The sequence below is a fragment of the Odontomachus brunneus genome, unplaced genomic scaffold (assembly GCF_010583005.1).
Source record: "Odontomachus brunneus isolate Ranch 3 - 2012 unplaced genomic scaffold, Obru_v1 Obru_scaffold_062, whole genome shotgun sequence".
In the NCBI taxonomy this organism is placed as follows: domain Eukaryota; kingdom Metazoa; phylum Arthropoda; class Insecta; order Hymenoptera; family Formicidae; genus Odontomachus; species Odontomachus brunneus.
The window spans coordinates 775,070-793,157 of record NW_022639512.1 but is presented as its reverse complement, the minus strand read 5'-3'; the positions used below and the strand labels follow the sequence as shown (position 1 = coordinate 793,157).

The following is an 18,088-nucleotide window of genomic DNA, read 5'->3' as shown; positions in this document are numbered from 1 at the left end:
AAAGAATTATCAGGGTGCATCTTTTAAAATTGGACTCCTTGTATGTGTGTGTATATATATATATATATATATATATATATATATATATATATATATATATATATCTTTCGTACGTAAATCTTATACGGATCACTTAGCATGACATTTGTCGTGCGGAATTAGCGAACGCTGCTTCAGACAAACAGCTCTAGTTAATTACGAAGTCGTCTCGCGCTTGGATTTCGCGAAACCCATAAATGACAAGGTAATGTTGAAGGATCGATCGTTAATTAGTAAGAGTTTGACAATGTATCTTGGGGCATAATTAATTTCCGTGTCGAATTCGTAGTAATTCATTGTCTGTTTGTAACTTCCAACAATCTGGTCGTATTATTACAGTTCTCTGGCTCGCGATTAATTATAATTCCGCGAGAAACACACGGATCGATCGGCGTGCGGCAAAATTTGAAGGCGTACGCGCGGAACGCACGTGCCATTACGCAGTCATGAAGTATGAATGCATAACCGGCACGAAGGATTGCATAACACATCGCGAGAAGGCTAAACTCGTGGCGCAGTTGGAATCATAATAGCACACATCACAGTAGACCGTTGTTTACCGAAACGAGACGGCGACTGTGACAGTAAACGGTGCTGTGCACGACGCGAAAAGACATCTCGACACGTGTGTTCCACAATAGAACTCTCTAAATCGTTGAAGATGAAAGCTAAATCGCTCCGGCGTTTTCCAAATTCGAAATTGCGGCAAATTTCAATCAGATGGCGCTCAGCTTCAAGCGAATTAATCCTGACAGCAACACGTTCATATTTAATATGTATTAAAATATATAATGAAAGTCCCTCCCGCGACGCGCGCACATAGATCCTAAAATACTTTTGGATCTAATTTGAATTAGCCCGATTTGCCACGATAATCATAGATCCTAAATGAAAAATCTATGCAGAATTGAAATGTAATGTTTTAAATATGGGAATTTAAAGCAGAAACGCCTAGACAGATCCAATTTGGCCATCCCCAAAGACTTTCCTGGTTTACAATCTAAAATAAAATTGAATGAAATTTATATTAGTACGTCCTACTCTCTTAAACTAAATCAGTGAAACATCCTTAAAAGTAGTAAATATACATTGATTGTGTAAACATACACTGAAACTGCTCAGTACTGTACTTATAATTGATATCAGTGAATATTCACTGATTCACTTTAAGAAAGTAGAGAGACTTCGTGTGCACAAAAAACAATTTCATCTTCAGCGGAATCCTCTTATATATTAGCGTCAAGAGGAGAGATTCTTTTAAAAGGACATTTTCACACACAAAGAAAAGAATTCTGGTTGCAAGGTGCAAAGCATAAATTTTTTCCTCTTTTGAATCAAGAGAAATATGTTTACCTAAATGCCCTTTTACGCGTGATACGAGAGACGCGACAAGCAAAACCTGTATTCAAGATAAAAGGTGAAATTCCTCTAACTTTAAGCATATTGCTTAAAATATTTCCTTTTTGATTGTAGAAGAACCCTCTCGATTGTCAGAACTTTATTCCAACGCTTCTCTAGATTCGAAATTATAACATTGACAAATTACATCAGACGGCTGTACTCTCTTAAAGTGAATCAGTGAATAGTCACTGATTCACTTATAGTGCTATACTTATATAGTTATAAGTATAGCACTGAGCACTTTCAGTGCAACATTTATAACTGCAAATCAGTGTATATTCATTGTTTCACTGATTCATTTAGAGAGAGTAAAGAATTCCAACTGAACAACAAACGTTCTTAAACAAACGTTACGCTTAAGGACTAAATAACTGTCTCGATCTAGATTGAGCGATTTTCGTGCTTATGAAACATGCTTTTGACGTGCTTTCAACGGCTCAAAGTACTCGAGCGCTTTTATTCACGTATCACGAGCTGCGCGACGAGATATCGATTATGCCTTGCTAAAACTCACGACATCCACGGTAGTTGTTACGTATACACGTGCGAATTACTCGGAACGTGTTTACAGTCGGCGGTACCAACGTCAGCGGCATCATTAGCGCGAATTCAACGTGGAAGAATAAATGTGCTTGACCTTTTCGTGCGAACGGGTCGCATGGGGGTATACGTATCGCTGAGTGCCCATCTATACTCATCTCATTTGCGGTAAGAGCATCGGCTTTGTCTTACCGTGTGCGCGGGACAACGACTAATGGAAAAAATTTCAATTACCCGAGCGCGACGCGACCGCGCGTCATTCGCAGCGATCACCAGCGGTTTCACTTCAGCGCGCGCGTTTGCTTGCCATAGAAATCAACCGGACGACATATGTTTTTTCTTCGGCAACGCAAAGTGACTTACGAAACTTGACTCGCGAGTAACTCGCGCGGATAAATACCTATGCGCGAACACCGAAGGAAACACCAACACTTCACGCTGCCAAGCATTTCCGGCATCGATGTGCTTTAGTATTCTTCTTGTTGAACCTTGAATTCTACACCGCAATAGGAGCTAAGATAGCAAAATAGGTTCAATTTTAATAATATAATTTGACCTTGATAATGTCTGAAATTTCCGCTTTCGTTTTCTTTCGCGTCAAAGTAGGTAAGGTTGTATAATAGCAGGATCTTAGGAAGCAAAGTAGGTTCAGTTGCGAACCTCTATTAAAGCTTTAGCTCCTACATAGAATATATCTATTTTATAGAAATATTTACAAAATTTAATAAATAACGAAACAGAAACGTCAAATAGCGTATAAAATATTGGGAGTACAAATAAGTCTCCGCCGTTTTTTATCAAAAATTGGGCATTTATTGTGAAAGAACGGTACCTTATGTTATATTCAAAGTATTGTCCATCGCTAGCCACTACTTTTTCCCATCTTTCTGGCAGCATACGAATACCGCGTCGGAAGAACGCTTCATCTTTTGAGGCTATCCACGAATCGACCCAATTTTTGGTATCTTCATATGATGTGAAGTGCTGCTCAGACAGGCCGTGCGTCATCGATCGAAACAAGTGATAGTCAGAGGGAGCAATGTCTGGTGAATACGGCGGGTGGAGTAAAACTTCCCAATTGAGTGTTTCCAAGTAGGTTTTGACCGGCGCCGCAACATGTGGACGAGCATTATCATGCAGGAGAATAATTTTGTCGTGTCTGGAATAGTAGTGAGCGCGTTTTTCCTTGAGTGCTCGGCTCAATCTCATCAATTGTGTTCGGTAGAGAGCCCCAGTAATGGTTTCGTTCGGTTTGAGCAACTCATAATACACGACACCAAGCTGATCCCACCAAATACACAACATGAGTTTTTTTCCATGAATATTCGGCTTGGCTGTCGATGTTGAAGCATGGCCACGTGGTCCCCATGATTTCCTCTTCTTTGGGTTATCGTAGTGGATCCATTTTTCATCACCAGTGACTATACGATGCAAAAAACCCTTTTGTTTGTTGCCTGGCAAGCAGCATTTCACAAAATCGGCGTTCAACGTTTCTCGGCTTCAGTTCATATAGAACCCAATTTTCTTGCTTTTGAATCATTCTCAACGATTTTAAACGATGTGAAATTGCTTGTTAAGTCACTCCTAATGTAAGTACAAGTTCTTCTTGCATTTGGCACGAATCTTCCTCCAATAATGCTTCCAATTCCGCGTCTTCGTACACTTTCGGCCTTCCGCTATGTTCTTTGTCTTCGACGTCAAACTCACCGTTCTTAAACTTTTGAAACTACTCACGACAACTTCTCTCACTTAAAGCAGCCTCACCATATGCTTCTACAAGCAATCGATGCGCCTCAGCTGCAGATTTCTTCAAATTAAAGAAGTAAATCAAAAGTTCCCGCAAATGACGCTTATTCGGCTCAAAACTCGACATTTTCGCACGAAAAAAATTATATGATGCTGATACAAAATCGCTAATATTTCAAGGTTATGGTGTTGCTAGATGTCCAACCTTACGATATGACGTTTTACATCTGACAATTTCAACCATAACTTACTTTTGTCAAACGACGGAGACTTATTTGTACTCCCAACACACCGAAATAGGAGCTAAGATAACAAAATAGGTTCAATTTTAATAATATAATTTGACCCTGATAATGTCTGAAATTTCCGCTTTCGTTTTCTTTCGCGTCAAAGTAGATAAGGTTATATAATAGCAGGATCTTAGGAAGCAAAGTAGGTTCAGTTGCGAACCTCTATTAAAGCTTTAGCTCCTACATAGAATATATGTATTTTATAGAAATATTTACAAAATTTAATAAATAATGAAACAGAAACGTCAAATAGCGTACAAAATACATATACATTTATTTGTTCCATATATTTCAGACATCATCAGGGTCAAAGTAGGAATAAATTATATCATTAGAATTAAATTTACTTTGCTACTTTAGCTCCTACTGTAGAACTCAAGGTTCAACATAGGTTCAAAATTTTGACTCGGAAATGAGTGTCAATATCGTCAAAATAGATTTCACTTAGGTTATAGATTATCTAAGTAGGTTCAAACTATTTTTAAGAGCGACAAAGTAGCGTCAAAATTTTGACAAGGTAGAGTTAAAGGTTTAAAAGAGAAGTTAATGAGTATCAATATTGTCAAAGTAGGTTTCACCTAGGCTATAAATCGTCTAAGTATCCCGAGTCGAAATTTTGATACTACTTTGACGTTCTTAAGGATAGTTTGTGCCTACTTAGACGGTTTATAGCGTAGGTAAAATCTATTTTGACGATATCGATACTCATTAACTTGTCTTTTGAACTTAACTCTACTTTGTCAAAATTTTGATGCTACTTTGACGCTCTTAAAAATAGTTTGAACCTACTTAGATAATCTATAACCTAAGTGAAATCTATTTTGACGATATTGACATTCATTTCCGAGTCGAAATTTTGACCCTATGTTAAACCTTGAATTCTATAAAATACATATATTCTATGTAGGAGCTGAAGTTTCAATAGAAGTTTGCAACTGAACCTATTTTACTTTCTAAGATCCTACTACTATACAACCTACTTTGACGCTAAAGAAAGCGAAAACGGAAATTTCAGATATTATCAGAGTCAAAGTAGGAGTAAATTATATCATTAGAATTAAACCTACTTTATTATCTTAACTCCTAATGCGATGTAGAATTCAAGGTTCAATATAGGATCAAAATTTCGACTCGGGTAAACGCAAACTATTCTTAAGAGCAAGTAGCATAGTCAAAGTAGCATTAAAATTTCGACTCGAGATGTTGCACACAAAAAGATACATACTGCATTCAAATAAATGTTGCTCGCTTGAAGTATTTCATAGGTTGATATATCCCTTTATATATTGGACATTATAATATAATTATAATCGTTATTCTTCGCTTTCCTTTCAATTCACTGTTTCCGCGTCCATACAATAACTCATTTCTCGAGCCAATAAAATAACCAGTGATCCGAGTTTGTACTAGCTTCTAATACTATCGCTATAGCTACGATCTTTATAGAACATCCAATAATATAAATTGCGTACTTAAGTTGTAATTTAAGAGAAGACGCGGTAATCTTTTATTAATTACTTTTTCAGTCTATTTCCGTGACGGGAGTTTTAAGTATTTATGGAGGTCTCTCTCCGCTGATTACGCTTTTTCTCGGTCTAAGCTGTTTTTTTTCCTCTCGTTTCTATACAAGGAAATTACGGGAGCCAACGGCGAGATTTATATAGACGAAATTAATATAGAATGCGGGTTAAGTCGTGCGTGAATTTCTATCTAATATCCCGAGGTTAATAATAATAAACGTGATAATGCAGTTAGCAAGCAACAAATGCGAAATATAAAGGGCATCGGGGAATTGCCACTTTATGGCAAGTGGCGCGGCTAATTATTGGGTTTCTCGTGTTTTCGTAACGGGCGTAGGCGAGTCCTCCTGCAACGAATAACGACGCTTGACATAATTATTGCACAGCCAGCCGACTGGAGCGTAATTAATGGAAAGATTCAGTCGACAGACTCCGGACAGACGTGAAAATATCTGGGGATGACTAACAGATGGTCGAAATTCCTAGTCGCCAGCCGATTAGTCAGCCGCTGAGACACCTGTATGACCTGCTCGACAAGGTGCGACTGGAAAATTACGAGTAAGGTGGAAGCATCATGTTCGTGCACCTATGTATTCTTACTGTCTTATTGACAGTTCTTTCGCGGTATCTCGATGTCTATACACAGAAAAATATCATTCTACTGCTAAGAAAAGCAATTACTCAGTTCAGCCATTAAGAGTAAAATGTTAAAAAAATGGCTCTAAGGTATTAAATACAAAAAAAGGGTAAAAGGAAAGAGTATTTAAGGGGACTGAAAAGTGAGATTGTCTGAAAATCGTACTTGTTCTTTTAAAATTTTTTATGACAAACTGAATAAATATGCGAAAGTGTTATTTTGACGTGTATTTATACAATGTAAAGGGAAGAAAAATATAATTTTGATGGTCAAATATTTAATATAAATGTATAGTACATGCAGTTAAAATATATTTCGTTTTTCTTTTCAAGTTTGTCATTTTGCAGTAATATTTTGACTCTCGGTGGTTCAATTAAGCTAAATTTTAAATAGAAAATTTCCGTAAGCTTGTCGTTATTGTGTGAACCACTATAATATAAATTGAATAAAAGTTAACAAAATTGCAAATATCTTAATAGAATATATTTAAAAATTTTTAGTTTTATAATAAAAAAATTAATATTTCAAAATTAAATATTTTCACGAGTTTGTCAGTTGTTTACACGATAAGCTTACGGAAATTTTTTACCTAAAATTCAGCTTAATTGAATCACCGAGAGTCAAAGATATTACTGCAAAATGACGACCTTAAAAAAAACGAAATACATTTTAACTGCATGTACTATACACTCACTGAGAGAAATGGCTTGGTGAATAACACTATATTCGTCTTATGGAAGTAATATGGTGAATTTATATGCAATATCTGGCTCACATATCCAATATTCTGATGACGATGCCTCGACACATCTGGTAGTCGATACCGAGACATTTAGTTGTAGGCATCTAGACAGTTTGGTAATTCTCTCTAGACATGTGATACTATTGATAGTTAATTGTTACTCGCTGCGACGTTTCTTTTTTCATTTATACTAATTTGTAAAGACGTCGGTGCTATAAAAGAGTAGACGCTGAAACCGTCAGATATTTGGAAGAATGAAATTTCTTAAAATATATCGACGAATTTAGAAGTAAATATATGAAGATTATATACAGTAAATATATGAAAATTATATATATAATATTGTTAGATTTTAGGTTAGGTTTTATTATTTCAATTATCAATTGTATGCTGTACCAAACGATTTGGTAAACATATTTAAGCATCACTGTAATGCTACTTAGACAATGCGTTCATCAGATAGTTTGGTATCATTGACTAAATATCTTGTTACACGATTATTCACTATACCGTTTGGTAAACCTAAATAGAATTCTGGTTAGTATCATCAGACATTTCCCTCAGTGCTTTTATCGTATTTGATCATCGAGTATTTGATCATCAAAATTATATTTTTTTTCTCTTTATATGTTGTAAAAATATACGTCAAAATAACACTTTCGCATATTCATTTAGTTTGTCATAAAAAATTGTGAAAGAACAAGCACGATTTTCAGGCAATCTGACCCTTAAGAGTCAGGCACAAGTGTAAAAATGCAATCAATATATTACAACGTAACAAAGACTACAATATCGGTTTACGTTTCGATCCGATTTGGATCCTCTTCAAAAAATACAATGGGAAAGAAATAGTAGTCTTTGTTATATTGTAATATATTGATTGCGCTTTTACATCTGTACTTGGCTCTTAAATGCTCTTTCCTTTTACCCTTTTTTGTATTTACTCAGTTCACTTCCCTTCTTTTAAGGAACGATTTTCTTCAACAAAGAATACTTTTCTGATAATTTCGAAATATAGCAAGCCGAAATTTTGTTTTTTAATTTAATATTCTTTACTGAGAAATATTAGACTTAAGAATCCGAATGTATTTAAAATCAATTGAAGGTTTAACCCGAGTCGGAATTTTGGCTCTGTTAAACCTTGAATTCTATAATGCATTAGAAGCTAAATTATCAAAGTAAGTTTAATTCTAATGATACAATTTACTCCTATACGGAAAAAAAGATTTGCTAATTGCTAATATATGGAGAACTAAAAATATTAACTGCAGGAGCAAATTTTCTCGCTTTCATAGCAAAGTTATTTAGTTGTGATAGCTAAATAACTTTGCTATGAAAGCGAGAAAATTTACTCCTGCAGTTAATATTTTTAGTTGTCCATATATTAGCAAATCTTTTTTTTCCGTGTACTTTGACTCTGATAATGTCCGAAATTTTCTTTTTCACTTTCTTCAGCATCAAGATAGATGTTGAATGGAATAGCGAGACTGAAAATAGGATCAAAATTTCGATTCGGGGAGATCAGCTGTCTTCGTCGGATTTTCCATTCGAAACACTCTTGAATTTTTTCTCTTTTCCTCGCAAAAATAATGGAGAGCTGCACTTGAAATCGTGCGAGGAGCAAATCCCCGTAATTTGCCATCCGCTAATCACCGCTACTTTATCGTGTGGTTGAATGGCAATCGCCGCAATTGAATAATAATGATTGGGATGAGACATAATGATTGTAATTTAACACATCTCGCGTGGACAATACGACGGCTGAAGTTGCGACACGCAGAGGCACGTGCATGCATGTCGACACGAGCGCAAATCCCGCGATACGTCGCGGGATGTAAGACGAGACTATCGATTTTGTCATCGTGAGTCTTCCTAAATCTGTCCATTTTTTAATCATCGCTTCCGTAGTATCGATACACATACCGTATTACACACACGTATCCCTAACCTCGCCCCGAATTCCAACGCGAACAAGGCACCGAGTGATTTACAGCCGGGATCATTTATACCGGCAATTATTTATCGACAGCAGGTATTCGTCGGCAGATCGAGACGATCCAGACACGATTCGTTTTGCAGAAATAAATAATATCGCACGCGATCCAGTCGACGTCTCGCGACATGCTTTGTTCTGATGTAATATATCCGATATTCCCTCTCCCGATTTCAGACTTCTTTTAAAAAATGTCAGTAATTTATATCGAAACATCGCCAAACGGCTCCGGATCATTATTATTTGAGCAATTTTGTGCTAATTCTAAATTTTATTACGCCTTTATGTGTGCTGTGGCTAAGGTGAAAGAAGGAAAATCTAACTATTGTACGAAATCACGATTCTCTAGCTATGCGAGGAGAAAGGAGAATCACTTTATTTGGTCCGCTTTGCGATTTACTTTGCATATAAATGAAAACAACATCTTACACCTTTAGCTTGGCGATGTGATTTTCCTGTTAGCCGACAGAGCATAAAGGTTGCGAGATTTTCACGGTAAAAGGTACGTGTACATTAGGGGTGTCTGCAGTTGTGAAAATTTCTCTAGCGTGCAGTGAATTGTGAGTATCATCAGTTCTAGTTTTTCGGATAACACACCCTGTATACGGATCTCTCCCGTATTTACAAACGTGAAAATGGAGTTTTATGTGATTGCAAAAATTACAGAGATTTATATTCCGGTGTATGTGTCAGCATGCAATTAAATCTCGTCGTTATTTATATTTAATCACACTATTTTACGAATTACCAAAATGTATATCCGTCATATTGGACAAATAACGGTGGCTCAATGCAAACACCTCGCCGGGAATACATACGGCAAAAAAACAGCGTGACGATTTCACCAGCGGATATTCATTTCGGCGATTTACATCGGTAATTTCTAAAGTAACGAATGTGATATAACGCATTAATTACGAAGAGAAAAAGAGAGAGAAACCTTGAACAAGTACAATATTTATATTATTAATTATGTCAATGGATATGTGTGAGGGGTAATGTGAAAAATTATTCTCTTAATATATATATAAAACAATTCTCTACACGTATTTTGCGCATTTACGTAACATACACTGAAAACAATTACTCGATAAGAAATTAATAAACGGATATTTCGGATTAAAATATCGATAATTTTTTGTATCCAACTAGAAAAATCGGTTCATAATTTTTTGATCGGTTTATTTGATAAAGTGCTAATATGATCGGAAGTATTCGATTAAATTTAATGGGATATCCTGATCGGATATAAAATTTATCGGTATTTTGATCGAAAATGTCGGTTTGTTAATTTTTTATTGAATTTCTCTCAGTGTATTTTCGCGCGTGTCTTCCAAGATAAGAAAGAAACGGTTCCCGAAATGTTAACCCTATGTTGAACCTTGAATTCTATACCGCAGTAAGAACTAAGATAGCAAAGTAGGTTTAATTCTAATGATATAATTTACTCCTAATTTGACTCTGATGATGTCTGAAATTTCCGCTTTCGCCTTCTTTAGCGTCCAAGTAGGTTATATAATAGTAGGATCTTAGAAAGCAAAGTAGGTTCAGTTGCGAATCTCTATTGAAGCTTTAGCTCCTATATAGAATATATGTATTTTGTAGAAATATTTAAAAAATTTAATAAATAACAAAACAGAAACGTCAAATAGCATACAAAATATACATTTTATTTGTTGCATATATTTCAGACATCATCAAGGTCAAAATAAGAGTAATTATATCATTAAGAAGTGCAATCATTATATCATTTAGAATTAAACCTCCTTTGCTATCTTAGCTATTACTGCGGTGTAGAATTCAAAGTTCAATATAGAGTCAAAATTTCGACTCGGAAATGGGTGTCAATATCGTCAAAATAGATTTCACCTAGGTTGTAAATTATATCTAAGTTGGCTCAAACTATTTTTGATATAATGATTGAACTTCTTAATGATATAATTACTCCTATTTTGACTTTGATGATGTCTGAAATATATGCAACAAATAAAATGTATATTTTGTATGCTATTTGATGTTTCTGTTTTGTTATTTATTAAATTTTCTAAATATTTCTACAAAATACATATATTCTATATAGGAGCTAAAGCTTCAAAGTAGCGTCAAAATTTTGACAAAGTAGAGTTAAAGGTTCAAAAGAGAAGTTAATGAGTATCAATATTGTCAAAGTAGGTTTTACCTAGGGCTAGGGCTTAATGATATAATTACTCCTATTTTGACCTTAATGATGTCTGAAATATATGCAACAAATAAAATGTATATTTTGTATGCTATTTGACGTTTCTGTTTTGTTATTTATTAAATTTTTTAAATATTTCTACAAAATACATATATTCTATATAGGAGCTAAAGTTTCAAAGTAGCGTCAAAATTTTGACAAAGTAGAGTTAAAGGTTCAAAAGAGAAGTTAATGAGTATCAATATTGTCAAAGTAGGTTTTACCTAGGGCTAGGGCTTAATGATATAATTACTCCTATTTTGACCTTAATGATGTCTGAAATATATGCAACAAATAAAATGTATATTTTGTATGCTATTTGACGTTTCTGTTTTGTTATTTATTAAATTTTTTAAGTATTTCTACAAAATACATATATTCTATATAGGAGCTAAAGCTTCAAAATAGCGTCAAAATTTTGACAAAGTAGAGTTAAAGGTTCAAAAGAGAAGTTAATGAGTATCAATATTGTCAAAGTAGGTTTTACCTAGGGCTAGGGCTTAATGATATAATTACTCCTATTTTGACCTTAATGATGTCTGAAATATATGCAACAAATAAAATATATATTTTGTATATATGTTGTACAAATAAAATATATATTTTGTATATATGCTATTTGACGTTTCTGTTTTGTTATTTATTAAATTTTTTAAGTATTTCTACAAAATACATATATTCTATATAGGAGCTAAAGCTTCAAAATTTTGACAAAGTAGAGTTAAAGGTTCAAAAGAGAAGTTAATGAGTATCAATATTGTCAAAGTAGGTTTTACCTAGGCTATAAACCGTTTAAGTAGGCGCAAACTATCCTTAAGAGCGTCAAAGTAGCATCAAAATTTCGACTCGGGTTTGCGTTGTTTTATTCCACGCTAATAACATTTTGCGGTCGACGATAGTTTTAGCGGTAAGGCGAATTATGATTTGCCGACGAATTGTTCCGTAATTACGCGTCTGGCAAATTTGTCACGCGGGGAAAATTGGCGGACTGCGAGACACCTCGCGCGCGAGCACGACGAGGAGGGTGGCGTGTCCCTCCCCCGTAAGGCTAATGAAACGGAACATGTTCACCGAATTTCACTCGGCAAAATACGACCGTGAGGATGTTGTTGTTGCTGCTGCTGCTGTGCATCTGCCGGCGTCGCGAGTTTACAGAGGCGTGTGCTTCCGCAGCGTGCGCATAAATTACATCGTGTTGCGGTACGAAATAATTGGGGCGTACACGTGAGAAAATTGAATTGACTATTCTCGGCTGAGACGAATGTACTATTCAGCGAAAATACATTATCACGGTCTGACAAGATGATGACAGGAAGATGCAAGGAAATCAAAGTGACTAGAGACATTTAAGGGGTCAGATTGCCTGAAAATCGTGCTTGTTTTTTCACAATTTTTTATGACTAGAACATTATAGGCGCGCGCTATTTAGCATCTTTATAATTATAATGACGTTTTAAATTACCTCATAAAATTACCTTGTTCTTACCCTTATTTTTGCCTAAATAATATGCTTCTCTCTTTGTTTGTCCTTTCGTTTTCCTCTTTCTTCTCTTCCCTTCTATTCTTTATTCTTCTGTTTTTATAATTTATATCTCTTCTGTAATCTTTTCTTCATGAGCTGAACAACATGATGACAGTTATTTGCCTGATAATTTGACGCAAACGACACGAAGCAAGCCGCAATCCACATGAAGTGAGCTAAGCGAGAGAACCAATCAGCATCGCGGAAAAGCGGCAACAATTAAATCTTTTACAAGTAGTTATAAGTCTTTTTTAGAGTGGAACAAGCTGAATAAATATGCGAATGTTATTTTAACGTGTATTTATATAAAGAATATATAAAGAAAAGAAAAATATAATTTTGATGATCAAATACTCAATATAAGTGTATGGCAGTTAAAATATTATATATTTGTTTTTTTTTCAAGGTCGTCATTTTGTAATAATATCTTGACTCTCGATGATTCAATTAAGCTGAATTTTAGATAGAAAATTTCCGTAAGCTCGTTATCGTGTGAACCACTATAATAGAAATTGAGTAAAAGTTAACAAAATATCTTAATGGAATATTATTAAATTTTCAGTTTTTTATAGTAAAAAAAATTAACATTTCAAAATTAAATATTTTCACGAGTTCGTCAGTGGTTCACATGATAATAAGCTTACGGAAATTTTTTACCTAAAATTCAACTTAATTAAACCACCGAGAGTTAAGATATTACTGCAAAATGTCGACTTTAAAAAGAAAAACGAAATATATTTTAATTGCAATATACTTATATTGAATATTTGATCATCAAAATTATATTTTTCTTCTCTTTATATGTTGTATAAATACACGTCAAAATAACACTTTCGCATATTCATTCAGTTTGTCAAAAAAAAATTATGAAAGAACAAGCATGATTTTCAGGCAATCTGACCCTCCAGTTCCCTTAAGCTCAGGGAGAAAAGAAAGACCTATTCGGAAATTAAGGTGAAGTCAAAATGAAATTGTCAGTCACAACAATTGTTTGTCTGTTGTAATTTCGGAATCCCGAAATATATAGGATGCATTTAGTGTCAATCTCTGTTAGAAAAATTGATTTTTGATACCAGAAAGAAAAGCTATGCTGTATTTTGCTATTTTTCTTGTTAACACAGTCATTCTAGAATTGAAGGCCCAATTTACGTAAAAAGAAAGTTGTTCTTTCCGCGTAAAGATTAATGCTGCAATTCTAAACAAAATCGTAAGTCTCGTAACTTGTTCTCGTAAAATTCGTAAGAACTTATGAATAGATCTACAATTCTATGCGTAGCATATATTGATGTATATGATGTATACTGATGTATTGATGTATATGATGTATATGATATATATGATGTCACTTCTAAATAGTGTAAATTACGTGAAATCGTAGATATACGAATGATCGTACGACATACAGTCCAAATAGAATTGTATATCTACTCATAAGTTCTTACTAATTTTATGAGAGCAAGTTATGAATCTTACGATTCTGTTTAGAATTGCAGCATGAAATTAAATTGCGAAATGAATTGCTATACGGTGACAATTGCAAGGTAGCTGTTACACACTGAGAGAAAAATATAGTTGGAATTATAATCTTACTATATTTTATGGTTCACTTTGGCCTTAAACATATATTTATAGTTCATCTAAACATGAAGATATAGCAGAATGAACGCAGATTTATAGTCACCATCTTATTACTCTGTGTATAGTGAAGCACACTTTGGGAATATAGTTACATATACCTATATTTGCCAAATATTCCAATTATATCGACTATATAAAATAATTAATTTCTCTTACCATTCAATACTTGCTACCTTTCCAAGTAAGAATTTACTACTGGCATCAAAGTGGCCCAGTATTGATTTATGGTAAACGTTACTGGCACAGTACCAGATGCCTATACGGATTTAGTATTGGTGTGATACTGGGATGATAGAAAAGGGTCAATATCGGAAAATAGTACTGTTACAGTATCGAAAATCAGTACTATACCAGTATAAAAAAAATATTGATTCCTAGCACTGGGGAAGTATCTATTCCCAGTACTGGGCCAGTATCGATTCTTAGTAATTTTTATTATTTGTACAATCACACAATTGTTAATATCACAACCATATAGTACGGAAAGAAAGATCAGACTATGGCCGGGCCTGCTCTCGTTTGTATACATGTCTATTTTTAATAGTCATATGAGGAAAAAATCTTCGGGGCGACGGCTGGAATCGAGCTCGAGTCTTCCGCTTGTCAGGCAAGCGTTCTTATCACTGAGCTATCTAGGTTTCGCGTTAGAAGAGGTAAAACCTCTTCCGTTTTCCCATAAAGGACATTGGTATCGTCCATTTCTCGGTACCAGCACAATACTGCACTGAGAGAAAAATATAGTTGCTTTCGGCGTCAACTATACTTTTTTGTGATTTTAACCAGAAAAATAATTAAAAGAATTATCTTTCTAATAACACTTACTAAAACAATGGTTCCTCTAATTATTTTTGTAGTTAAAATCACAAAAGCGTATAGTTGACGCCAAAGGAAACTATATTTCTCTCTCAGTGTGGCCCAATATCCTCTATTAATAGACTGTATACTTGGGTATGCAGTACTGATTCTACGAACAGAGCCAGTACCAATAATACAGTTTTTGAAATACTGGGCCAGTACCAAAAACGACAAACACTTTTCAATAACGCCTCAGTACACCTACACTGAGAGAAAAAAATAGTTGGAATAACTATAATCTCACTATATTTTATAGTTCGTTTTGGCCTCAAACATATATTTATAGTTCATCTAAACACGAAGATATAGCAGAATGAACTATAATCTCACTATATTTTATAGTTCGTTTTGGCCTCAAACATATATTTATAGTTCATCTAAACACGAAGATATAGCAGAATGAACACACATTTATAGTCACCATCTTATTACTCTATGCGTATAGTAAAGCACGCTTTAAGAATATAGTTACATGTACCCATATTTTCCAAATATTCCAATTGTATTGACTATATAAAATAGTTAATTTCTCTTACCATTTAATATTTGCTACTTTACTCTATTTTTTATTTCAAATAATTATAATTATTGGTAAAAGTTTTACATGAGTCAGTTATATTATGCTTATATTGTAAATATTACAAACATTATGGTGACATTTACTATAAAAAAGATATTCCTAACTATAACCTTTTTACTATGCCATTATAGTTCCAAATATCATACATTTTTCTCTCAGTGTACGGTACGACTATTTAGTACCTAACCTTAGTACGGAGCCAGTATCAATAATACAGCTTTTTTATATTAGGCCCAATATTGAGCCAGTACCAAAACCAGACATCCGCTTTTCGATATCGACCCAGTATCGAACCATTTTTTCGTATTGGCGAAACGTATATGATTCCTACTTGGGTTACTATATTTTTTATTTCAAATAATTATAATTCTTAGTAAAAGTTTTATATGGGTTAGTTATACTATGCTTATATTGTAAATATTACAAACATTATGTTGTGTGTGTATGTGTGTGGTAATATATACTATAAAAATAATATTCCTAACTATAATCTTTTTACTGTACCATTATAGTTCGAAATATCATACATTTTTCTCTCAGTGCATAATCAGTGTTTGATTCGAACAAGATAAGAAGTTCCGTGCGTTTTCACGAAAAACGTCGGCATGCGGTTGGGAGATAGCGGGCTGGTAACGAGCTCGCTCATTAATATTCTTTCCGCTTGAAAACATGCATCGAGCCTTTCGTGGTGCATTAAGCAACCCTTCGGATGCGTCACTGAATGTGCCGCTAAGTAATTACGGGTGCCGTCGCTTTCGGGAGCGTCCACGCTACCCTAACCGTTTCGGCCAGCGGAAAATTACCGCCAAAAACGGGGATAGCCGCGAAATGAGGTGTCTCTTGAGACTCCCTAAAGCGCGTCGTTCTAGGGCTGGACGATTTCGTCGCGGCGAATTAATTCGCGTGATTTTGACCACGTGCTCGGATAAACAAGACGCGATGTGTTGGTGGTGGTAACCGCAATCTCCCTTATGCGCGCGCATAAAAGGTGTCTCTGTCGGAAAAAGAAGAGAGTTGATGTGACAATATTACAAACTTGTCATATCGAGAAAGTTAACATAATTAAAAGATTAAATTGCGTACGAATATTATACGAAAAGATTCTCCTAATTGATATAATATTCACGAAATCTCCGCTTAACCTATTAACGCCCAAATGTGCTGAAATTTTACGTTGATTTGAGCCATTTATTTTACTACGGAAATGAGGTCTGTTGTTTAAAAAGAGTACCATTCCTACCAATTTCGATGTCGCTCTATCGCATAGCGTTGTGAAAATTAAAAAAAAATCGCAATTTATGCAAAATTTTTGCAAATAAAATAAATAACGGATGTTTTTAGGGCTAATTTTTTCTTCCGCTATTTTCTCCATAAAAACGTGTTAGTATTGCTCGGGAAAGTATCTAAAACGTGTTCCCGACACTTTAACTTAAAAAATATATCATGAATATTTTTTTCAACAAACATGACGGTATCAAAATGGAAGTCGATTTGAAGCGTTTAATTCGAATTTTCGTTTATATTTAGTTATCTAAATTGTTTTACTATGTAATTATTATGCAAATTACTATGTAATTTTGTAGTAATATTAAGCCTAAAACAATTTCGATAATCAAATATAAACGAAAATTCGAATTAAACGTTTCAAATCGACCGCCATTTTGGTACCGCCATATTTGTTGAAATATACCCATGGCATATTTTTTAAGTTAAAGTGTCAGGAACATGTTTTAAACACTTTCCTGAGCTACTAACGTATTTTTATGGAGAAAATAGCGGAAGAAGAAAAAATTAGCCTTAAAAACATTTTTTTATTTTATTTTGCAAAAATTTTGCATAAATTGCGATTTTTTTAAATTTTCACAACGCTATTCGATAGAGCGACATCGAAATTGGTAGGAATGGTACTCTTTATAAACAACAGATTTCATCGAAATTGGTAGGAATGGTACTCTTTATAAACAATAGATTTCATTTCCGTAGTAAAATAAATGGCTCAAATCAACGTAAAATTTCAACACATTTGGACGTTAATGGGTTAATTCTTATAACACAACTGCCATTATTTTCTTTATCAGAAGTTAGTGCAATAATTATGCAAGAATAATCTAACCCAGAAATGAAAATTAGTTTTTATTTTCTATTGGAAAAATACTGGGGATAAATCAAAAGATTTATCTGGATGTTTCTCACTTAGATTCGTTAACCTAACCTAACCTAATTTAACTTAAATTCGCATGTTTCAAACATTATACTTCTAACCAAATCCTGCATAGATTTTCCATCTAGAATCTATGATTATTATGGCAAATCGGGCTGAGCCCCAATTAGATTCCAAAGTATTTTCTATACTTTTCAAATCACCCA

The 18,088-nt window shown here is 34.3% G+C and overlaps 2 protein-coding genes across 2 annotated transcripts in view; one reads left to right on the top strand and one right to left on the bottom strand.

Moving 5' to 3' along the window:
- Window positions 1–18,088, top strand: part of LOC116846228 — a 90,002-nt gene that overhangs the window by 40,534 nt on the left and 31,380 nt on the right. The gene's annotated exons all lie outside the window — the stretch shown is intronic.
- LOC116846231 overlaps window positions 1–18,088 on the bottom strand; it is a 106,310-nt gene that overhangs the window by 87,475 nt on the left and 747 nt on the right. The gene's annotated exons all lie outside the window — the stretch shown is intronic.